The 25862-nt window shown below is 38.7% G+C and overlaps 1 long non-coding RNA gene across 4 annotated transcripts in view; it reads right to left on the minus strand.

Annotated features, from left to right (window-relative positions):
* Positions 1–25862, minus strand: part of LOC112649876 (uncharacterized) — a 74778-nt gene that overhangs the window by 20580 nt on the left and 28336 nt on the right. Inside the window, exons 4-6 of one of the 4 annotated variants that reach the window (XR_003129758.3) lie at positions 22173–22220; positions 18425–18655; positions 615–1067 (exon numbers count right to left, since the gene is read on the minus strand). This is a non-coding gene — a long non-coding RNA (uncharacterized LOC112649876). Of the gene's footprint in view, positions 1–614; positions 1068–17902; positions 18656–22172; positions 22221–25862 lie in introns of those variants that run through there. The other 3 variants (XR_003129761.3, XR_004806999.2, XR_003129757.3) reach the window with 3 other exon arrangements.

Consider the following 25862-nt stretch of genomic DNA (forward strand, 5'->3'; position numbering starts at 1 on the left):
TGTGATCAGTACAGTGGGGCTAACACCATTAGCTCTAATGCATGGAGTTCTTTGAGCACAACATGGAGGCAGGGGTAGTGCAAGCACCTTTGATAAAGCTTTTATTCCAATAAAGGCAACAAAAGCTATTAAGACTCCCAGGCATGGCTAGATGTGGATAGCAGCCTGGGATGTCAGTCTGCTCTGCCAGGGTAGGCTGACTCTGCCCAGGGTAGGCTAACCATGTCCATGTGTGTCCTCTGCCCTATGATGAGGTGCATAAGAAGTGTTTTTTGCCAAAACTGAGGATGCCTCTGCATTAGAGGCATCTTCTTTTTGATACTTCACATATAACTCTTGGACAAGAATTTCCAGCAAAAATATAATAATATAAACACACCTACTGTCACTAGTGTTTCAAACCTACAAGAAGGAGCATTTCTGGAAGAATGGAGGAGACAGGGTACTTGTCGCATAACCAGTGGTAGGAGATGGGAAGAGCAGATGGCACTTGTGTGTGTGTCTCATCCAGCCTAGTTATGTGGTGTGGGCAGCTTCTGATTAGTTAACTTCACGGTCAAAGCAGATCGAGTGTGGACATATGCACAGAAATGCCAGGATCAAAGTTAGCTCCGTGCAATTTTTATTTACTCACTCATTGATTAAACAATTGAGTCACACATTCAAGAAATATTTTTGTTACCTAGTATATTTGCCAGGCAATGTTTTTGGAACTGGGCATGAAATATTGAAGAAAATAGCAGGATCCAATCTCAGGTTGTACTCGCCTTAGAGTAAGGCAAATAGGCAGCAAAGCAAGCCCACAAACAGAAAAATGTATTTCATATATTCATAAGTTCTCTGATGAAAATAAAACCAAAAAAGTGTCACTTAATTTCTTTCAAACTCAGGTTCATTATCAGTCAAATGGAGTTTCCAATATCAAATCTGTAGGATTCTTGCGAGGAAAGTACCGAGCATGGTGCTTGGCACATGGTGGGTGCTTAATTAATATTAATTCCTTTGAACATTCTCTTTGTTATGATTTTCCTTCTTGCTCTCAATTTTACAATATGCGTGAAAACAATCTGAAATAAAATTTGAAAGATAAAACATCTTAGGAGAGTGGTGAATAGTCTGAAAGATACAATGTAAAGGACAAAGAGTGGTTGTGTCTGTTTGAGTTCTATTTGCCAAGTTTTGAGTTCTGAATTTGAGAATTCAAATGTCTGCTGTTTTGAGGGAGAGAGCAATACAGGTGACTGCCTGTACATGAGTGTCAAGAAGGAGCTTAAGTGGGAGGTGCTTGGGTGGCTCAGTCAGTTAAGCATCTGACTCTTGATTTTGGCTCAGGTCATGGTCTCAGGGTTGTGGAATCGAGCCCTGTGTCAGGCTTCACTCTGGGCATGGAACCTGCCTAAGATTTTTCTCTCTCCCTCTCCCTCTGCCCCTCCAACCTCATCCCCCATTCTCGTGCTCTCTTTCTCTCTCAAAAAAAGAGCTTAAGTGGAATCTGGCAACATTTATCTCCTGTTCCCTTTTTGGAAATTTCCCTGAGTCTTCTCCAGCTATGGGTAATGAAGGCAAGGTCCTCACTTTCATCCCATGACTCCCCCAAATTGAGTCCATTGCTACACATCTAAAAATTGCTTACATCAATTGCAATAAGGATAGTGGTGCCCACCATTTACTGAGCCCTGATTTTGTGCTAGACCCTGTGTTTTACACAGATGATTTCATTAATTCTTCAAAGAGCCCTTTGAAAGATATACAATCCATCCTTTGCTATGGATGGAGAACTTGGGAGAGGATTTAAGACACTTGACCTATTAAGGAGGTAGCAGAGGCACTATGTGACACCCTCTAGGAATTACCATGATGATTTTTTTTTTCAGTTTATCATCTTTCTCTAGACTGACCTGGCTCCAGACCTTGATTATTTTTTTTAAGATTTTATTTTTAAGTAATCTCTAATCTATCATGGGGCTTGAACTTACAACCCTGAGATCAAGAGTCACATATTCTACCAAATGAAATAGCTAGGTGCCCCTAGATCCTGATTCTTGATCTCTGGTTTGGCTTTTGCCTTTAACTCTCCTAGCATCCCTTGGCTCTGCCAAGTTTATATGTCAGCTCTGTCTAAGTATCCACTTCCCTCCTACATCCCTGGTGTGGGCAGGTTTAAGCAAGGTTAAATTCACTCTAACCTGGATGTGAACCCAATATCTATGGTGACCTAGGCAAACACAGCAAGGCCAGTGTATAATGTTAGGAAGTGGTGGGGACTGTGGCATGGGAAGCACACACTCCACCCTAATGGGGCAGATGCTACTTAGCTTATTTTTAGTTGCCTTATGAGAAAGCAAGTATTGTCAGTGATGCTGAACCTTGGCTTTCCATGTGAAATTTCCTTATTTTTAAGACATAATGCAGTCCAATAAAACACATTCACACATTGATAGGCTGCCAGGTTTTGAGTTCTGAATTTGAGAATTCAAATGTCAAAACATTACTTGGGGGTTGGGGAGCTCAGGCATATAGTTCAAATGCTTGTGATGGCAGGTGTCTTGGCTTTTAGTATGATATAAAGAGGGAAAGAACTATTTATGGTCTTGTAGCTGATCAGTGGCACAGCTGGGATGCCAGGCCCATCTCTCAGCTCTCAAACCAGTGGTTCCTCTGCAGCACCTGCCAACTCTCAGTCACAGTTTAGGCCAGTGCATAAGACTAACCAGAAATAGCCTTCCACACTTCTGATTGGATTTGGAGGTTAAAGAGACAGGGTAAAAAAAAAGGATTGGATTTAGAGGGATTACATGATTGATTCAATGTAGTATTTCCTAAGCTACTGTGTAATTGAAATCATCTTTATAATGTGTTCACTTCTTCAGAAGTACTCAACCTTTGAGGGCCATCACCATTCCTGTACAAATTTAAAAAAAATGTGTTGTTTTTTTTTTTTTTGGTATTACTTAGAATGAAAAAAAGTTAGCTATGATCTCCAATAATGCTAAAAATCTGAATAGTGTAGAGTAAAACTTTTTCCTTCACACTAATTCCAATGCAGAGATTCCTGGTTGAGTAGAATTTCTCCAAGATCTCAGGAACATAGACTCATTCCACCTTGGGACAGTACTATCCTCACATGTGGCCAGCAATGAGGAAGATTCACACCTGGGGGGCTTTTTGTCACGGTCAGCCTGGGAAAGGAATACATTACTTCTCCCACATTCCGCTAGCCAAAACTGGTTAAATGGCTCACACTTAGATGCAAGGAAGGTAGGAAATAAAACTTTCCTATGTTCCCAGGAATAAAAAAAGAAATGGATTGGCAAGCATACAATATTATCTCTATGAAGGAACAATAAATAAATGGAAAAAAGGAGAAGCCAGCATAGTTTCACAAACATGATTTTTTTCCCATTGAAAACTTGGGATTGAATTATAAGGATCAAGTTATATTGCTGGGAACAGATTTATTACTGTAAACCATGCTCAGCAGCAGGCAAAATGCAAGAGGCAGAGGTTGAGGACATAGAAAGCTTCTGTTGGCTGCTTTCAGAAGGACATTCACAGGGATTGTTGGCCCAGACTTTGCTATGTGGTCCTCTGGAGGTTGACTAATGAAAATATTCCAGAACCTGAAAGGCCAACAAATCAGAGACACTTTCTATTTCTATCTCAGCTCCTTGTAGGGAGCAGGGTGTGGAAAAGTTGGCCATTTTCAGAGAATGAACCAATGTCTCCTTCCTGACATTCTCGATTTCTAAAGACACTACTCTGCCATACTGTGGGCTGGGGGTAGGAGTTGTCGGGGGTTTGTTTTACAATTACAAAATATCCCCCCACCAGTTTTTAGAGGATAAAGAAAAATTAGTTAAGAAGTAATGGAAATAAAATGCCCTTTATGCAAATATGATGACTATAACCAGAGGGAAAACATCAGACACACAGTGGTCTTTAATTAAAGAATAGAACAACTAAGCAGACTTGTACAAGAATATCGTCTTTGCAATTAATATTCAGATTAAGTCTTGAGACTCCAGACATATTCTAAATTGAAGTACTTCCTACAAAATTAAAATATCTGTAATTCAGCTTATCCTCAGAAATAGTAAACTGAATTTACTCTGACCTACCTCTAGGTCAGGATATTAGGCACATGATGAACATTTCTCCTCATTTCATTGTGTCTTGGTTCTCAGGCAGAAATTCTCTCAGTAATAGTCATCATCCAAGTGCTGAGAATTCTTAAATTCAGAATCAAGCATTAGAGAGCCTTTAGGAATCTGCTAGGGTGGCTGTAACAAGTACCACAGATTGTGTTGCTTAAACAACAGAAATTTACTTTCACAAGTCTGAAGTCCAAGGTCATGGTGTCAACAGGTTTAACTTCTTCTGAAGGCCTCTCTTTCTGGCTTATAGGTGGCTGCCTTCTCCCTGTGTCCTCACACATCTTCCCTCTATATGTTGGTGTGTCCAAATTTCCTCTTCTCTGAAGGACACCAGTTGTACTGGAATGGAGCCCATCCTAATGACTTCATTTTAATATAATTACTTTTTAAGATCATATTTCCAAATACAGTCGCATTCTGAGGTACTGGAGTTGGGGCTTCAACATGTGAATTTTGAGGGGACTTAATTCAGTCCATAACAGAGCCCTAGTTTCCAAACTGTAGACAGTATTCTGTGAGTTTTCTGGGGGTGAGGAAAGAGTTAAAAGGTCAGACAGAAGCTGTGTGTATGTTATCTTCTTGAAGCTTCATTATAGATGACAATGCCTAGAGAAATTCCTTGGGTCCATTAGTTCTCTGAACGGATACAATGTCTATTAGCTAAAGTGAGTTTGAATTTGGTTTATTTTTGCTTGCTACTTGAAGAAAACTGGCCTGTTTACCCACTGTATCTATAGGGAGCTCTGACCCTAACACTTTCCTGTATTGACAAAGACATCTGTTGTTCACTCTCTTCAACCAGAACTCTGAAGTGTCTTATATCAGGGTTTTCTCTCAGGTGTCCCATCTGTCTCATCTGTCTCTCTTTCTTGAGGACTCTTTTCCACTCTTGTCCTAAGTTTCTTCCATAATATCTCTTTCCGTTATGCTTGGAGCAAGCATGACATCATTATAGAAACCTTTCCCTATTCAGACAACTGGGGATATCTTGAGAAAGGAAATTGGGGTGCTAGGGGCTTTGGGGAGGGCAGACACACAATGCAGTTATTTACAGACATAAACTATGCTCTCTTTCAAAATTTTGTTCCAAGTCATGAGAGATGACCCAATCATGCTGTCAGATAAAATCACACTTAATAGTAATATTTTTGGCACACAAATCACTGGAAAGTCAAATAGACAGACACTCATGCTGCCATTTGGTTCCTTTTCACCCCTATGTACTCTCTGCATCCTCTCAAAACCGTATTGGCTCTGCCAAATTGTCTTTGATTATGTGTGGAGGTGGGACGTTGGATGAAAATTTTGCGCTCATTATTATATCTTTGCAATGAGCTTTCACCCACTCCTTTCTGACTGGTGTTTCTGTTTTCTTGTTCAGAATTTGCTACTACCCTTTGCCTGTGGTGCTCAGACTTTATTTTCTTGCATTGACTCTCATTCTCTCAAACAACTTATTTTACACCCCTTAAGTATTTTGGACCAGACTGAAGCTCTCTGGTTCCCAAGATAGTTTACCTAACATCACTTATAGTAAGAATACTATTCCCATAGCTACTGAAAATTCCTGATGACTACTACTCATTCCATTGAAAAATGTATCACAGGGTCACTCTTTTACCTATATTCATTGTCAGCCTCATTGCTGCCTTTATACACATTATTCTGTTTTACCAATGAAGATACTGAGGATGAAAAGTTAACTAGGCCAAGGTCACACCATCAGTCCTGCACAAGTGGGAGGGCCCGTATCCAAACCCAAGGTGGTCTGTCTTTCAAGCCTATGTTTCTCTCTGCCGCTTGTCCCAGCTCGTGGATGGCAGACAAGGCCAACCTACCCCATCTACCAGTGGAAAAGATTCAGGCACTACTATGCCATCCAGCCCTTCCCGACTCCTGTAAGGGCTTTCAAGGGCCCCCAAGAATAACCTGGTCCTACTAAGAATGCATTTCTCCAAACCTCCTGAGTTTGGCAAAATTAGACAGAAGTTAAATTATTGAAGGGCAGGCTGTTGTTTTTAAGAATCCAAATGGTGAGCTGGCTCTTGTTTTCAGCAAGCTTAAGATTAATAAAGGGCAAATTGCAAGGCATATTTTACATGCCCCATTAAACTGGTGGGATTAAGTGTGCACGAAAAGTAATTGCCTTTTGATGTGAATAAAGCACAAAAAGCCCAGACAGAGGAAGCAAGCCCCTAATTTACGGCCCAATAGGAGACTTTCTCCGCAATTATCATCTTAATGTCGAAGAGCATAATATACAGTAACGCTAAAAGGTACACAACACAAAAGTCATTGCATCTTTTGACTCTTGTAGGAGGGCAAACTGTTCTCCCTTCTGGTCAGGCCCTGCTGCTTCTCCACAGTGTGACAGCATTCAGAGCAACAGAAGTCTGTCAGTCCTGGTAGGCTTGTTTGCTTTTTGATCCTTTCAGGAGGGGAAGCAGAGGGAATCCTGGACTGCTTTCTTGGCATCTCATTTCCAGGAAGGCATCCAGGTTCCCTTCTGAACAGATATGACTAATCATAGCCACGTATACCGATGTTTCCAATTACTTGGAAATCATAGTGGTAAGTCAGAGTCTTGTAAATGACTGAACACTTGGATTTCTCCCCCCACAGTCTTAATAACTTGAATTTGCCTGGAGAGATCCTAGGGGATTAGCGCAAAGGGATGAATAATAGCCCAAAGAAATCCTTTAAAAAGGAATAATCCCTGGAACATTTTAAAGTGCGGTAAGAACTCTATAAAAGGAAGTTCCTTGAGAAAGAAAAATCTGAAGGGTGAGATAAATTCAGTCAGCAAGATTTTACCAGAGTGTTGTTTGGGTTTCAATCATTGTTACTGGAAATTTCTCGTCCTTCGTAAAAATATAGCTGAAGTTATTAGCCATTATGTCATTGGACATTCCTTATCCAAGGATTTGGATAATAAATTTTCTGCTTAAATTTGTCCTCTCCTTTCCCCCCAGTCTCCCCAAAGCACTTTTTGACATAAAAATTAAAAGATTAAAGACACATTTACAGTCCAACAGTTTCAACATACTCAGTTCTGAGGCTTAGAAAGACCCACTTCTGTCAGATGGACTCTCATTCTTTTTTTTTATTCTCTTGAAATTAAACAATAATTTTCAGAACAAATAAAGTACTGCTGCATATGGGCTGGAAAAAGTATATGGGGCGTGCGGTATGATGTATACTAGTTTGGAAATAGAAACACTCTTTAACGTCTTATCTTGTACTGGGTCTAAAATCTATATACTGGCACAGCTTTAAGAAATCAACAGAGTACAAATATATTTTTTAATATTTTATTTATTTGAAAGAGAGAGAGAGAGAAAGAAAGAGAGAGAGAGAGAGAACACAAATAGGTAGAGTGACAGACAGAGGGAGAGGAAGAAGCAGGCTCCCACAGAGCAGAGAGCCTGATGAGGGGCTCCATCCCAGGAATTTAGGATCATGACCTGAGCTTAAAGCAAATGCCCAACTGACTGAGCCACTCAGGTGCCACCAGAGTCCAAATCTTAAATTCAATTTGTTAAGAATCTACTCTGCAGCAGAAGTCATGGAAATAAAAGGATTGGGATGGGCTCAAGATGTCACTTAATGTAGCCCCAACTAGAACCCTGGAGTCCTTTGATGCATCTTTGCCAAGAGCCTGCTCCTTTATGTCTGAACAATGCGTGCATCTCCACTCATTCTGTTTTGTGTTGCACCTGACTTTTATTGGTTTATTTTATAAGTTTCTTGATGGTGGGAGTCAAAGGCCATTGAGTCAAATGCCAAGTTTCCTGGCCAACTCAACTAATAATCTTGGAAATATTCTTCATGATTAATTATGGCAGGCAGAAGACTGGCCCTCTGTGATGTATACGTCCTCATCCTTAGAATCTGTGAATAGGGACATCTGGGTAGCTCAGCGGTTGAGCGTCTGCCTTCGGCTCAGGGTGTAATCCTGGGTTCCAGGATCCTTGGAGGGGGCCTGCTTCTCCCTCTGCCTGTGTCTCTGCCTCTCTCTGTCTATGTCTCTCGTGAATAAATAAATAAAATCTTAAAGAAAAAGAATCTGTAAATATTGTCTTATGTGGCAAAAGAGATCATGCTTATGTGATTCAGTAAACAATCTCTAGATTGGGAGATTGTTCTGAATTATCTGGATGGTCTCAATATAATCACAGGGATCCTAATAAGAGGGAAATAGGAAGGTTGAGTCAGAGAGAAGATATGATGATGGATGCAGAGATCAGAGGAGAGGTTTGCAGATGCTATGTGGTTGAGTTTGAGGGTAGAAGGGGGCTACTATCCCCAAAATGAAGAAGCTGGAAAAAGCCAGGAAATAGCTTTCCTTCTAGAGATTCCAGAAGAAACATAGCTGTGCTCTTTAACATGTTTCTGATGACCAACCTCTAGAGACCTCTAGTATAGCAATATAATAAATAAATTGTGTTAATATGTTACAATGACAATAGGAAATTGATAAAATAATCTTGTCCAGCCCAAGATTATTTTAAGTTTGGGCTGGCTACAAAGTCCTAGGTGAAGAGATAAAAATGAAGCCAATGGAGTGAAAATTATACTAACCAGAGGACATAGGTGAAATGTTTTTAGTTCTTCTCTAGAAACTTATTAGTATTTTAAAAATATTATTTGTCTCTTTTTCTTAACTGAGAATATAGAAAAGTTTTGGGTATTTGAATATTCTGGTTGAATCAGTCATTCTAGACTTTAGTATATTGTGTATGTATATATATATACACAGAATATATACACACACATATATAATATGTATCATATGTATGCATATACAAGTGAATACTAGGCAGGAAAAACCATATATCTACAAAACATTTAAAATTTCTAAGACTGAAAGTAAAAGTGGCAATGCCTCTTAAAATTCTAATGAGTATTGTTAAGTCATTTGCCATCTGTAACTATATATTATCAGACAGAAGATATGGATATAAAAATAATTCCCTCAGAAAATTGCTAGTTTACATTTCAAAGTATATCATTCAGTTAACAAAATTAATTATACCAAAATGATATATTATTTCACGTTTTTGTCAAAATCAGTTACATTAAGGAGAGCTGTTTACAAATGGATAAACTGTAGGGGGTGAGTTGGCAGCTACTGAAGGTGACAACTCTGAGCTGACCTTCAACATCTGAATGTGGTTAAGCTGAGATTTTTTATACATATTCAGCCTCACTGACAAGAAGATGTGAAATATGGAATAATCTGGAAACCTATGATTCAAAACCAGACTTGTGATTAGGCTTGTTTGCCTTGATACAATCTTTGAAGAAGAAACTACAAGGCAAAGACATTGATGACATGATGCTTTAAGTCATTACATAGGGCTGTTCTGCTTCAGTGGTCAAGAAGCTCATCTTAAACCTTATAATGTCCCTCTCATAATGTGAGGTAGGTAAGAATTTGAGAGAAGAAGAAATTATCCATAGAATGCGGAGTGACTGGTCTAAGGTTGTGCAGAGGCAGTAACCAGAAACCAGCCCCCCCTCCCACTTGTCCTTTCTGGCATATCATGATACCTCCAAGGAAAGAAATTCTGTTGATGCTCAAGATATCAAGTAGTATAATCTTGCCTGTCAAAAAGAAAGCATATATTAGAGAGATGACTTTGAAAGAAGGAAGAAAATCTTTTGCTTTTCTGCTTTCTGGTGCTCTCCTTCATAAGGAGACTGACTATCTTCCTTCCTTCACTTCGGAACATCTCTATGTTTCCTCCCCACCCCTAGTATCCACATTGTTTCCCTGCCTGGAATCTTCCAACACCGTATCTACCAGACCAGATTTCCCAGCTTCCAAAAACTAGTCCAGGTTAATCATCCTCTAGCAAGATTTCTCTGCTCTCTCCCTTCTCTGATTTCCTGAGGAGCCTATGCTTTGGATCACACCCTTTGGAAATTGTTGTAGCTTATTTGTGATGCAATCACCACTGGGGAACTGTCCCTGCCCACAGTGCATGGTAAAGGGGCAGGCCCAAGTAGTCATGGAGTGACAATCAGATTTCTTTCTTAGGAAGTTGGACTTGGAGGCTAGCATTGAGGTCAATCACGGGGAGAGGGTTCAGATGAAAACTCTTCTAGACTCAGTAGTGGCTAAGCCATACTTGGCTAACAGCAAGATAAAGAGATTGGGGGATGAAAGAGGGAGAGGAAATATTTTGAAGAGACAATAAGATATTCTATAAGAGAGAAGAAATCTGAGAAGTGAAGTTGTTGTGAGAGAAATGGAAAAACACTCTAAATTCCTGGTTGTCCACTGCCTACTTTAGTCTCTGCAGGCTCTCGCTACCCATCCTGCCCTTATACGAAACTTCGACATCATACAGACTAGGTTTGCATCCCAGCTCCACCCTTTCCTATCCCTGCAAATGTAGACAAGTTTCTTAGTAATTATGCTCAGTTTTCTCATTTACAGAATGGGAATATTAATAGAACATGCCTCATAATTTGCTTATTTAGAGCAAATGAGAATTTAAATGAAGTGTTTAGCACAGTGCATGACTCATATTAAGCACTCAAAAATAGTAGCTACAACTATTGATATTTTTATTATGATTTTATCCACATCTCATCTCTGAACCTCTCTTTCACTTGTAGTGTCTTGTAGACTTCTTTTTCTTTCAACCAAAGTACTTGGTTGCAAGACACATGGACATGTGGATTTGTAGTGGCCTCTAAGTACTATACTTGCGTTTCTAGACAGTATTTTTTTTTTGTAAATGATTCAGTGGCAGATGCCGTGTTTCTAATTTCCCCGAAACCCTTGAACAGTTAAGGTGAAATTGCAGTGGATATCCTGCAATCAACATTGAATGGATATCCTGACATCAAGTAAACAATACCGTTTACAGAGTTTTCAAAAAACACTTGGTTAAAATTGACATGTGAGAATAATTCACGGTCTCTACCTTTCACCTTATGATTGTTTTTTTTTTTATCTGTAAGTGACAAATAGAATAACCATGATTTTATACATGAAATAATGTGTCTATAAAACTGGCTTTTAAAAAAAGATTGAGTAGTGGTTTGTTCAAAACAGTTGGAAAGGATAAGAAAACAATCCATTTATTTAAGTCTTACGTTGTATGTTATTTTGCGATAAGTAAATTTTCAGAAGCAGTTTTAAAAAATGATACCATCAAGAAAGCCTGACATAGAAATTAGGATGTAGTAAAGAAATAAGTAAATTACTAGGAATTTTGCTGATACCCTCGGTCCTTATTTGCTGACACTGGTGTCACATCCAATATTCATTGTTTCTGTTTCCCACTTATCCCAACAGAAAGAATGGCCTTAATCTGAGATAGAGTACCTGCTTCACCAACACTGTTGTTACTAAAAGACCTTAGTTTTAGGCCAGCCTCTCTAATTTTGGACCTAAAATCAAGACACTCCCTTCTGAAGACCCCTTTACTTAGAGCAGGATTTTTTCTCTTCAGCCTACCTAGTGTCATCTACAAGCCAGAAGCTAGGAGGAACCAATTAACTCAGCTTGGGAAGTGCCAAGTGAGACCATTCATCTCCAAAAACTGCCATCTTGACAGGCAAAACAATTCTAAGTGTATGGGCCTGTCTTCCTCATCCACCTTCCCTACTACCCTCAATCCACAATTGCCTGAAAGCACATACAGTTGGGGTCCTTGGTGTTAAATATAAAAAGCATAACTCACAACTATCCAAAAGGAGATACTCCTGAATAGATCAGGTATGGCTGGATCCAGATATTCAAATAATCTCTCCAGGGATCTCTTTCTTAGATTAACTCTATTTCCCTCCAGGTTGGATTTATTCTTCAGCAAGCCCCCACAAGTAGTGTCAAGAGGGCCACCAGCAAATCTAAGCATATGCTTAATCAACTTAACCCTCCAGTGAAAGACTAGAACTCTTCTTAGTAGCTCCAGAAAAAAAATCCATGAGATGACTCTCACCAGCCTGGTTTGGGATTGCATGTCCATATTTGAGCTCAAAGTCTAACCCTGACCTGCCAATCCCAGAGTGTGAGATCAAGTCTCCTGAAAGCATGTGGGCTAAGGCTAGGAGAACACTGGTTCCTGAAGACAAATCAGAGTGCTGCTCATATGGGGGTGGGGGGGGGAGACAAAAACAAGGGTTCAATATGCCCTCTCCCACCCACTGCCCTTCCTCTTCCCTGACACTAACTTCATCTTGACGCTTGTTATCCCTCATTTACTTCTTGATCACTCAACTTCTTTTTCAATCTTCCTATTTTTTTTCTTTGCCTATATTTTCTTTTCTCCTGTCTCTCTGACTCCTTTGGTACTTGCTTCTTGGTTCTTAAATTTTTGCACCTATACCTTTCCATCATCTTTTCCTTCTTCCAAACAGTGGGAATTGAATCCCCTTCCGACTGCAGCCATCAGCTTCTTAATATACTATATACTTCAACTTTTTCTTTCTCATTTTGTTGGTCTTTACTATTTTTGATTGGTCTTCTTTGCTAAACTGGAAGCTCCATGAGTGGTGAAGAGATCATACCTTGGTCAATCACCACTGAATCACCAGAACCTTGCAGAACACCTGCCTTATAGGAGGGGACCAAATACTCTTTGTCCAATAAATAAATGAGTAATCCACTGAGAAAAGTTTATATGAATTTGACATCACACATTTTGCTTTCCAAGATATTCTCCTAATGAGCCCCAGAAGAGGAAAATGAGTGATTGGGGTCAGGACCAATGAGTTCTTACAGCTATTCTAGTGAATTCATGATTTCAGAGGAAATAATAAATCAGCAAGCATCTTATGGAACTATAAATTTCTAAACAAATATGCGGATTGAGAAACCAAATGTGAGTTGACTGCTAAAGACTTGTTAGAAAAACACAGCTCTTCTGTATTGCCCCCATGCAAGTGCACATATATTATTCAGTGGGGTTCTATGTAAAATCAAGATATGTTTCTATTTACTAATTAACGTTTGGCAACAACTGGACATTAATGAGTTTGACCTGAAAACAGAGGCCAGGCAAAAGCAGTTCACAACATCCTGTACTTCAAGCAACACTTTCATCCAGGTATTTGCAAAGACGATTATTTCAAGTAGACTCAGTTTCTAAGTTCATTTTCATCTAATAAGACTTGAAAGTTTTCTGGTAAGTCACCCCTATAATTACAGGTATTTAGGCCACAGACTCTTAAATGTTACCTCTCTAGTCCCTCTACTGGACAAAACCAAGTACATAAAACCTGTGGTTCACTTAAAAATTAACCGAGCTTCTACAATATTTTGGATAAAATAAGTCTTGGGTTATTTCTTCTGCCCACCAGAAAGCTCACTTTACTTTTCCAGGGAGCGCTAAGGAGATGCAGCGACCTTGCAGGCCATGCATACACATGTGTGCAAGCTAGGATTAGTTATAAATATCTGAGCAAGGGGAAAAGCTAATTAGAATAGGCTTGCTGGCTCTGCAGTACTGTACAGTCTCCTTACATTCTTCCTAGCCCACGTGGTGGTCATAATCATGAAGCAACACACTGTGTAATGTCCTCATCAGTTGGTTTGGAGTAGAGCATTTAGAGACTGAGTTTTGAAAAGAAAAGAGAGAGAAAGAGGGAAAGAAATAACCTCTTTATATATATATATATATATATATATATATATATATATATATATATGTGTGTGTTGTATGCATGTATATAATATACATATATATGACGTGTGTGTGTGCCTTAAGACTAGAAACTAACACTTGCTGTGATTTAGAAAGAAAGCTAGGGGTACCTGGGTACTGAGTCAGTCAAGCGTCTGGCTCTTGATTTCAACTCAGGTCATGATCTTGAGGTTGTGGGATCAGCCCGCATCAGGCTCTACACCAGGCTGTGTTCTCTGTGCTGGGCATGGAGATTCTCTTAAGATTCTCTCTCTCCTTCTCCCTCTGTCCCTCCCATGTGTACTCTCTTTCTATAAACAAATAAATAGCTAAAACACTTTGGATAAGAAAAGAATAAACCAATTATGCACCAATTTCCAACTTTCCTGATTAGACCAAAACCAAAATTAAGTTTTAAAAAAGGAAGTGAAGGAAATCCAGAAGACCTGGATTCAAGCTCCTGCTACACTACTGACTATACCTATTTTACTGAGCCTCAATGTCCTCATCTGGGAAAATGAGGTGGGGAGAATCCCATGAGAAATATTAGGAAATATTTAGTGAGCGTAATGTCCCATCCAAATCCTAGGAGTCCCCAAAGAAGGATGGGTTCAGAAAGCAGAAGATGCATTATCTTTGAAATAGAAATTTGTCATAAATAAGCACAGAACGTAAAGTTAAATTAAAATGTTGTAAGTTTTTTTGTGAACAACAGAGGCATATCTATATCTGTATCCAAATATCTGTATCTTTATCCAAAATTTATAACTGGAATTCACTACTCATATAAACTAGGCAACTAACTAAATGTAACATAACATATCATTTATAAAAGTAACAATGCTTGGCTTGTTGATTATGGCAGATCTCAAAGCTGATGATAAATCCCAGGGGGACTAAAAAAAAAAAAAAAAGAAACCAGGAGTTGTATAGATAAGATCACTTATTCTGGTAGAAAAAGCATTGAGATTCAGACCCAAAACAAAAATTCAAGTTTCAATCTTGTACCACCACTTACTTCCAGTAAAATTTCAGGCCAGTAGTTTAGCCTCTGAACTTGAATTTCTTGATCTGCAGAATCTTTGCTTACTTTAGTGCAAAGAGTATTTACAGGAAAGAAGGAAGAGCTTAATATGATAAGACCAAAAGCTCCAGATGATGGCAGAGAATGAAATTCAACTTGAGAATTCAGATGTTCCCAGGGAAGAAACTGGAACAGAGAAACTAAACCACAGATAAATAAAAAAGATGCTTGAAGAAGACATAGGAAAGTTGAAAAAAAAATTGAGTTACTGATGACACATGTCTATGATTTTAAAAGCACAGTTAATGTAAAGGGACCTACCTATTCACATACTGATAATTTTTTAAAATTCTGGATAATGGCAAATAAATGATACACATTTATTCATAGATCATATGTTAAAACATGTATTTAACATCATGGAAAATATGAATCAGGATTCAAACCTATCATATTGGATGGAAGACACAAATTATTTAAGTACATGTTTGCAAAATGTTTTTTTTAAATTTTTTTTGCAAAATGTTTTTAATAAAAGAATTTTGGGATGCCTGAGTGGCTCAGTGGTTGAGTGTCTGCCTTCAGCTCAGGGTGTGATCCTGGAGTCCCAGGATCTAGTCCCACATCGGCTCCCTGCATAGAGCCTGCTTCCCCTTCTGCCTGTGTCTCTGCCTCTCTCTCTCTCTCTCATGAATGGATAAATAAAATCTTTAAAAAATAATAAGAGATGGGATCCCTGGGTGGTGCAGCGGTTTGGCGCCTGCCTTTGGCCCAGGGCGCGATCCTGGAGACCCGGGATCGAATCCCACGTCGGGCTCCCGGTGCATGGAGCCTGCTTCTCTCTCTGCCTGTGTCTCTGCCTCTCTCTCTCTCTCTCTGTGACTATCATAAATAAATAAAAAAAAATTAAAAAAAAATAATAAGAGATTTATAAAGGTAAAGTTATGCTGTTAGCTGAAGTAAAAGTCAAAGCCATAAAAAGAAAGAAAGAAAGAGAGAAAGACCAGAACAAAGAGTATCTCCTTATATTGCTATGAAAGACAAGCATCTTGAGTCTTATGAGCACCCAAAGACCATCTTTAAATCAGTCAGTAAGGGCAAACAAACTTCACTGAATTCTCTATATTCCCAACTTATCACTATGTACTTTACATGGCTCCAAACACACCATAAAATGAAAACAAGTAGAAATCCTGTCCAAAATGAAAGAATACACAGAACTGAGAGTAATGCTAAGTGTTCTTACATGTGCTATTTCTTAATTGTCACAATAATTTTTGAGATATGGCTGAGCATGGGGGAGCGTGAGTGTAAACTGTATAAACACACCAATGTCTACTTTTTGGGATTCAACACAGTGGGGTAATAGGTACTAGGAGATCAAGTAGAACCCAAGTGTTAGTTTTATTGTTGGGCCAAGCCATTCCTAATGAACAAGACCTCATAGTTGGATGGAGGGCATGGCTGGGAAATAAGGACAAGGTGAAAGTCTCTTCTCCTTGTTCTTTCACCTAATGTTGGGGGCCCATCTATAGCAAGTGCTGGGTCTGCAGAGTGGACTCTGACTTTCCCATTCAGCTCTGAGCAGAGCAGGCAGGCGCACCTTGCAGACTCACATAAAAGTGCACGCAACAACCCTCTTCATGCAATGGCCTTGTCCAATGTGCTTGTGGCTTGGCAGTAACAAATTCAGGTACAGGCCCCACTTCACCTTTGCCATGTTGTCCAGGGGAAGATAACATGACTAAGCAGTAACTTCCAATATGCTAAGTCAACACAAAGGTGAAGGATGACCCAATGCAGCTGAATTTTTCTGCTGTAGAGACAGATCCTCTCTTGGTAATGACAGGAAGTAGACAGAGAGCTAAATAAAAGACCTTTCCTAAGCATTTTGGATCAAGAAAAAAGGGGGAGAGGGACGCCTGGGTGGTTTAAGGTCGAGCATTTGCCTTCAGCTCAGGGTGTGATCCTGGGTCCGATGATTGGGTCCTACATCAAGCTTCCTGTGAGGAGCCTGCTTCTCCCTCTGTCTATGTCTCTGCCTCTCTCTCTCTCTCTGTGTGTCTCTCATGAATAAATGAATAAATAAATAAATCTGTAAAAAAAAAAAAAGAAAGAAAAAAGGGGAAAGAAGGGAGAAAAGACCAAATTTCATTTCTTTGGAGACCAAAGTAGGAATGTGACCTAAAGAAGAGATGTCTTCTTAAAGAACCCACCAAAATCAGTAGAATTACTTACACTTTCCACAGCAGGAAACAGAAGCTGAGGACAATTATGTGATTTGTCCAAAGTAACATATCTTATAAGCTATGGTGTGCACAAGAGACAATTATAAAGCAAATCAAACCTAAACTGCTTGAAATTGACTAGAAGTAAGGAGTTTGAGGAAAAAGAATTAATCTGGGGTACGTTGAGTGGAAGGAAAATTTAAGCTGGCATTGAAGCCAAGATTAAAATAGAAGGTGCTATACAGTTAAGTTCAGCACGAATGAATGGGATGGATACCATGTCATTTAGAATGCTTCCAGGTAAGCAAATACCCCAAACACCTTGGAGCTATAGACACTCCAGAAAATTCAAGAGATAGAAATCTCAATGATCATAACAAATAAACAAATGGTAACTATTGACCATACAACTCAGTGAGGAGTTTAAAAAAGAACAGTAGAGATAAAGAGGCCCCGGCCATCCTCTGACACTGATCTATTTCACATTGAAGAAGTCACTGCGTATTTTTCCTTTAATTCTCTGTGTAAGACAAAATCAAGGTTTTCTTTCCTCAGGTGGGTCTGAGCTTCTCAGAGGCTCTTTATAGGACTGGCTAATCAGACCCACTGAAATGTGGAAATGATCTTTGTATAATTGGGAGACTCAAAGACATCAGAGCAAATGAGAAACAACAGAAAAAGAAAAGAAAATGAAAGAAGTGCTCTATTAAACTTCCCTCTATTACTTTATACATTGAAATAAAGGAATCCACTTAAAAATTTAACATACAAATGATAGTACCCTTTACAATAAAAAAAGCAGTCCCCAATATTGTCATGGGAGAAAGATAATATTTCTATAATGGTCACTTATATCATTTTTAATACATACAAGTGGTACATTCATTACAGGAACATCACAGCAAAATATGCCATAATGAGAAAACACAGGCACATTACGCCCACAATCCATTTCATTATTATGATTGCTTTGCAACTATTCCATATTTAGAGGAAACATCTCTCATCCTAATGTGCCGTCCTTCTGCTTTAGGACAAGATAGTCCATGGATGGCAGCAAAACAAAAATAGTAAAACTAGCCAAAAAAAAAAAAAAAAAGAAGAAGAAGAAGATGTGGTTATCGAACTTTGGTTATATGTGTAATATCAAATTCTGAAAGCAGCATCATAGCATTCCAGGGTCCTTTAGAGGCCAACAAGAGTCAGTATTCATAACTCTCGTCTCTGCATCCAGCAAACAGTCAAGTGAACACAATCACTGTGGAATTAAAATGTGACATGAAACTGAGATCACATCAGAGTCCAAAACAACATTTAAAACTTCTTCAAAGTACAAAATAGGTGGTGGTTGCCAGGTCAGTGTCTCTGCTTACTCACCATTTGATCCCTGATGCTAGATCCAGGGTGGTACATAACAGCCCCTTCCAAAAGTCTTTGCCAAATGGATGTTGAGATGCTAACTTGAAACCAAAGTTCACATAGAGCTGCAGGAACAGGTGGGCAGAAGATGATACTTGGGGCTGGAAGCAGAGCTGATGTCATGCCAGAATGAGGATCGGGTGTGGGAGGGTGGAATAGGGCTCATCAAGTAGGGCAGCAGCTATGATACTGTTAAGGCAATGGAATTTAGGTCAATAAAAGGTAGAAAGGAGTGAGAAGTACCGTAAGTATTATAGATCCAGGCAGACCCCTTCTGGAATTTGTTAAACCCAGTAAAAATGGACAGTGTCCTGTTCAGCTCAATATAGAAACTTTTATTTTGTGTATTTACTATTTATAAAGTATTACTACTACTAGTATACACAAAGATAAATCTAATATGTGTCTCCCTGTCCTTGAGAAGCTATCAGTCCTGTAGGCTGGACAGGCATTTAATTATTAACCTTGCAAAGGTCAATTGACATGCAAATTGAAATGCTTTCTTGTTATAGGGTCAACCAAACCAAGATGGAAGTTGAAAGTAAAGATTAATTTGATTTTGACCTAGGAAACATGCAGTGTCTCTAAGAAGCTTATGGCATTAGCCAGACCTTAAAAATAAGAATACATAATGTTACCTAAAGATGGTAATAGGACAATAATCACTTGAGGCTGAGGGAATAGCATAATGGTCTTTAACTTCATGCAAGTCATAGGCCCCTTTAAGAAGCTAATTAAATGCACATTTAAACTTGCATATAATTTACACGAAGGTACCAAGAAGTCCTGGGCTTAATGAAGTCCATCTTTGGATGCTTAGCTCCATGGACCCCAGATGAAGAAATCTTTGAAAGATTAAGAATTGACAACCAAATGCAAGGTTCTGAAAACACAGGTGACTGAGTATAGTGCCTCACGAAGCTAAGGGAAGTCTGGGGCCTGGTCATGGATTGTCTTGAACATCACATTAATGGTAAATGAAAAGAAAATTAAATTTAGATTTGCTAATAATAGCCTCACAAAGCTATCACCAATTAATCAGCCCTTGATGGAAAGAACTTCATGTTGAACAGATATATCTCGTTGACCTAATCTCAAATCAGCATTCGAAATAGAATGAAATCAATGAGGTATGAGTATAGAAAAAGATACAAAGAGAGATTTCTTTTTTAAGTTTAAATTCAATTAATTAACATATAATGTATTAGTTTCAGAGAGAGAGTTCAATGATTCAGTGTTCATGACATCATATGCCTTCCTTAATGCCCATCACTCAGTTACCCCATCCCCCCACCCAACTACCCTCAGCTTGTTTCCTATGATGAAGAGTCTTTTATGGTTTGTCTCCCTTTCTGATTTCATCCTGTTTTATTTTTCCCTCTCTTCTCCAATGATCCTCTGTTTTTTTTCCCCCAAATTCCACATATTAATGAGATTATATCAAAGAGAGATTTCTATGAAGCCATTTGCTTTTCCCCAAACCCTGCTCCAGCTAACCTGCCAAAGTTCTGGCAGGTAAGTTCTTGTGGCACACAGAGTCATCAGGGAACTTCTGACAGAGGACCTGTAACTTTCTTGACACTCTGACCCTACCAGTTGTTGCCCCCTCCTGCCTTCTTACTCAGGCCTGGCTTTCAGCAAGCAGGCTGTGAAGGTTGGTGGCTAATACTGGGACCACATGCAGGTCAATTATCTGTTGCCCTTGCTTTTGTGTATTTTCCCCGACCTCAGGATTTTCTATTCACACTCAGCATCTACTGTTTGTTTAGGTCAGCTGCCCCTTTGACCACCTACCTTGCTCCATGATTTCTAGGAGAATGGTTACCCAAGAAGGATGCTACCCATGTGCTCACTCATTCTTGGATTCTTTCTTGATTGTGCTGCTAAGTCTAGCCTATGTGTTTGTTACCTGGACTCTGAAAACCCCTTAGACTATTCTTTTCCTCTTCAGTGTCTTAACGTCCCTGTTGCCAAATTCTCTCCCAGTGACTTGATCCTGCTTTTACTCACTCCTGGTGTAATGGGCAGAAACAGCAGCTCTGTAGATGTTTGTGCCAAAGCCCAACCACAGTGAGGGTGGTTAATGCCAGGCCAAGTGGACACACTCCTCATAATCAGATCCTGATGCAATGAAGCAGAACCTGGATTCCACTGAGAGTGTATCTGCGGTTACCTTAATCAGGAGGTGAGTAAATTAACAGATGCTAGAGGAAGGAGGCACTGGAGGAGTTGGGGCAGAGATTTTCTTTATGGGGGTCAGAGGAACCAAAGGTTTAAATAAAACAGGTGTTTAGAAGAATCTGGGGTAATTTTGGGGGAGAAAAATAAATATGCACACTTAGAAAAAACATAAAGTGACATCCATTTGCCTTGCCTCCTTTTTAGGTGTGTTGAAACCTGCAAAATGGCAAATTTTAGATTTTTGCAATCAATTTTTTTTTGAGTGCTGGCTATGGGAAAGGTTTTTCTCTATGTCCTGCTTCATCACAGTGAAGATCCTTTCCTTCCTGGAGCTTTCATTCTAGTCAAATGCTCCTTTCCTGACTCTATAGTTCCTATCACATTTTAAATGAATCTAATTGGGTTTTGGAATTAGAAACCTGGACTCTCATCTTGATCTTCCATTTTTCAAGTAGGTCGATTTGGATGAGTCAGCTTCCTTACCTGTAAAATGGTCTAGTGATGATTCCTCATGGGTTGTATAAGAGGTACCTGAGTTAGTACAGGAGCTCTCTACACAATTCCTGGCATCTTTTGAGCACTCAATAAAAATTATTATTATTATTATTACTATTATTATTAATCTCTGCTGAGACAATTTCTAATTATATCTGTGATCCTGTTAACTTTCTTAAATGCCACAAAGGGTGTGGTATATTTGGGTCATAGAGAATAGAATAAGCTTTAGAAACAAACAAAAACCCCAAATGTTTTACCATTGCTCTACAAGGCCCTCTGTGATCTGGCTCTTTCCTTCAGCCTGCTTCAAATAATTCTTTTTGACCCACTCAATTCCAGCCACCATAACCTTGCATTTCCATTCTCTGAGTTTTGGCACTTGTGGCTAACTTTGCCTGGCACTATCTCTCTCTCCTCCTCTTTTAGTGATTTTTTTCTTTACGTAACCATCTTATCTGCAGCCCCTCATGCCTCTCATGCCCTACCCTTTGCCCTTCTTTCTCACATTCATGTTTTACTATCTGTGTAGCACACGCACTCCCTGAAAATTTTATCACTTATCATTCAATCTTTGTTTACCTGTTTGTTGCTACTTCACACCCTCATGTAAGCCCCATGCACACAGAGGGCTTGCCTGTGTTACTTGCCCCTGGTGTCTAGAAGAGTGCTTGTCACATAGTATGCCAAAAACGTTGAACAGATACATGAATAATGGATGGATAGATAGATAGATAAATGGTTTATTGGGAGAGAAGCTGATATTCCTTTGACCCCATTCTCATCTCAACGTGCTGTGATTATGATATTTTCTATCTGGTGCAAACATGGGAATATCCTACAGTTAAATGTTAATCGTTTCTCTTTTTTTTTTTTTAAATTCTCTTTACTTTCTCTTCCTTTTGCACATTGTCTTGCCATTAGTTACTTATTTTACTTGTCCATTTACTTATTTTGCAGAAAGTATGCATGCTTTCGGAGGAACCATGTGACGGCACCATGATAAAATATAAAATTAACAATACTTAACTGTGCTTTTTCCAAAGGCCACAGATACCATCAGCTTGTCACCTCAGCTCTTTAAAAAATATAAAATTTGGGGAAGGTCAGCTGTTAGCCATTTAATCACTTTTTTTTTTTTTTTTTTTTACAGTCATAGAATGTTGCCCTTAAAATGTCCTCTGAGGTTATCTAATACAGATTGCTCATTTAGCAGGTGAGCAAACTGCAGTCCAGAAAGGTCAGAGATTGCCAACAATTGCAAGTCTCTTAGTGGCAGGGACAAGTCCAGAACCCTCTCCTCTTGACTCTGAGGCCAGGGCTACATTTGCCCTGTGCCAGAAAATGATGAAATGATATTAATGTTGTTTTACTGCCTAAGGAGATAAGATTAAGGAACAGCTGATGCCAGCTAGACACCTAGGACAATAGTGATTGAAAATCATAATGAAATGAAAGGCTGAACCCTGATGGATATTGATAAATATTCAAACTCTTGTGGGCCATGACTACTCAACAAACATCCATTTATATAGTATCTATAATTTCCAAATGTGCTATGAAGAACTCTGTCTTTATTTCTAGTACTTAGATAACAAAGCATAATAAGAAATTTCACTTGTGTAATTTGCAATAGATTTGCTTTCATCAGCAGGTGAGGAAAAAAAAGGCCAGATTTCTCATGAAATACCAATCAACATTTAGAAACTTAGTGCTGTTATAAGTGAAAAAAACCACTGTGCGTGTTCTGCTTCAAAGACAAGTTGATTTTTAAAAAGGGTTTTTCATGAGTAGAAAATTGCTAAAAATTAGACCATTTAATGGGTAGGAAGCCATAAAAATTAGTCCACTTTCAACCCTGGCTTTGTGTAAATTTCTATAATTATATCTTACATACATTATTTATTATTGACAGTTGAGCTGCAAGCAAAAATGGTACAGACCAAGCAAAACCTATTCTATTTGAAAATCAGAAATGGAAAGGCAGTTTATAAACCCTTTTCTAAAAGTGGAGGGATGGTATGCTTAAGTTGAAATATTTTGTGTACTGAAGTTTCAGTTAGTGGGAATTAGAATAGCTGAGTTTTAACTTTACCTTGCAGGGTGGATAATGAAATGTCACCAAACCTTCAAGAAGCTGAGTGTTCCAGCAGATGATCTAACACATAGCTGGGAGGTAGTTCTTATCAATCTATCTAATTGTGCTTTTGTATTCACTTAAGGGTTCCCTCAGCCTCCTGAATATCTTACAGCGTGTGTGAAGACACTTGGTCTTTTAATCAAAATGCCAGCTTGAAGAAGCAGGACTGACTTAGTAAAGGTCTCATTTCAGTTTGTGATAGTAAAAACCAAATGAACGAACATAACATGGAACTTCAGTTCTTTATTTAAGGGATAAGAAAGATACAAACTAGTGACGTAGATATTTTAGACTTTTGTTCTACTCTCTTCTCCACTGAAATGTCAGCCATTTAATCAGAGATGTGACTATCACTTTCTTTATCCGTAATCTTTTTTTCTTCGACCATTTCCTCTATCTTTTATGCATTTACTCAAAGAGTTTCTTAAAAAGTAATTTTCTTTTATCTGAGAGACTGAAAATGCAAATAGACAATGGCCAGACCATGTATGACAATGATCTGACCCATAGTCTCTGTGGCCCACCATCCAGAAAGCCCAAACCACAGCACCAATAGCAGTTGCTTAGGATAGTTAAGGCTAAGCCAATGGATGCCAATTTCCTTATTTTATGCCATGGTTTGCAACTCAGGGCCAACCATGGGAAGACAAATATGTTTCCTAAACCATCATATAAGAAGCCTGTCTCAGTTAGCCAGCCTCTACCTTCCCCCTGGCCAACAGCCTATCTTCAGGGCATACCTAAGGTCTCCCCTGACTTTTTTCACTGTGAAGCTTTCCTACTCCTTTGCTGGGCTTTAGGTGTCTTCCAAACTCAAGATGTTGGCTGACTCTCTTGCTACAGCCAGCTCTAAACAACTAGCCTCTGTTCTCACTGGCATAGTCTGTTCATTCACACATCTCCCTGAGACTGAACTTCGCACTCTATACCTTTGCTCTTCCAAATATGCAATGTGTTCTAACAGAAAGAAGCCTGATGTTCCCCCACTCCCAGTCATGAAAATTAGAAATAGAACTACCCTATGATCCAACAATTCCACTTCTGAATATTTTTCTGAAGAAACAAAAGCATGAATTTGAAAAGACATATGCACTTCCATGTTCTATGCAGCCTTATTTATAATAGCCAAGTATGAAACAACCTAAAAATCCATTGATGGATGACTGGATAAAGAAAATGTACATATATATATTTACACTCACACACAATGGTCTATATCAGGGGGAGCAAATTCATGTGTAAAGTGCCAGATAGTTAATTTTTTGTGTTATGGAGACTACCAGATTTTTGGTGTAACTATTCAGCTCTACCTCTGTATATACAATAAGTAAACAAATGGAGGTGGATGTTTCAATAAGACTGAATTTACAAAAACAGGCAGAAGGCCAAATTTGGCTCCAGAGCATAGTTTGCTGAATCCTGGTCGATGATATAGGACACATGTTCAGAACACAGTGTATGTCAGAACGTAAGCCTTACACATTGGAAGAGGTCCATAGATATTGTGAAAAACTCCCTTTATTCAACAAGTATTTATTGAACTAGATACCAAGCTAGAGGATCAGCAAACAAAGTAGACACAAAACCTTGCCTAATGGAGTTTATATTGCACTAGGGATAGCTGATAATAAACAACCAATCACATAGACATGCAAACGTTTTTGTATTTAAAAAGTTACACTATCAAGGGAAAATAGAGCATATAAGGGGAATAGAGAGTGTGTGGGAGGGAGTTATAAGGAGATCATCTATGGTTAATATAGAATTTGGAGAAAGTAGCATTTGAATGAAAATTTGAAAGAGGGGTGGAAATTAGCCATGCCTGAAAATGATGTTGGAAGACAATGAAGGACAATGATTTTAACTTTTGTTCTGAATCAAATGAGATATTCCTGCACAGTTTTGAGCAGAGGACAGACATGATCTAATTGGTATTGTGAAGTGATCACTCAGTTGCTATGTTGGGAGTCACTTTTAGGCATCGAGGGGAGAAGTGAGGACCTAATTGTCTTTTCTTTTACCCACTGGGAAATCTCTGGCTCTTAACTGTGTTTTTAGACTATTTTTTTAAAGTGCTTGCTGATATAGTTGGATCAATATTTATCATGTTGTAACTGTAGTATTCACTATTTATTCTCTTTACTCATTTTTCTCCTCCTTCTTTTTTGTCTTCTGTGCTATAACTGAACATTTTATATGACTCTACTTATTTTCTCCCTTAGCATTCGTAGTATGTCAACTATCTTTGTCTTTTTTTCTTTAATTAATGGTTGGTCTAGAGTTTACAAAATTCATTTTAAGCTAATCTAAGTTCTTTTCCAAATAAAATTCTATTGCTTCACTGATAGTGCAGATATTTATAGCTGAACACTCTCTCCTGTCCCTCAAGACATTGCTGCCATTCATTCTACTTTCAATCTGCTGTAATTACTCAATACATTGTTTCTATTATTGCTTTACAGAATTATACTTTAGACTAAGAATAAGAAAAATAAAGGGTTTTATTTCACCTTCATTTACATGCAGCTCCCTTCTCTGATGCTTTTCTCTTTATAATGCAGATCTGACTTACATCATTTC

This window comes from Canis lupus, chromosome 19 (assembly GCF_003254725.2).
Source record: "Canis lupus dingo isolate Sandy chromosome 19, ASM325472v2, whole genome shotgun sequence".
NCBI lineage: Eukaryota > Metazoa > Chordata > Mammalia > Carnivora > Canidae > Canis > Canis lupus.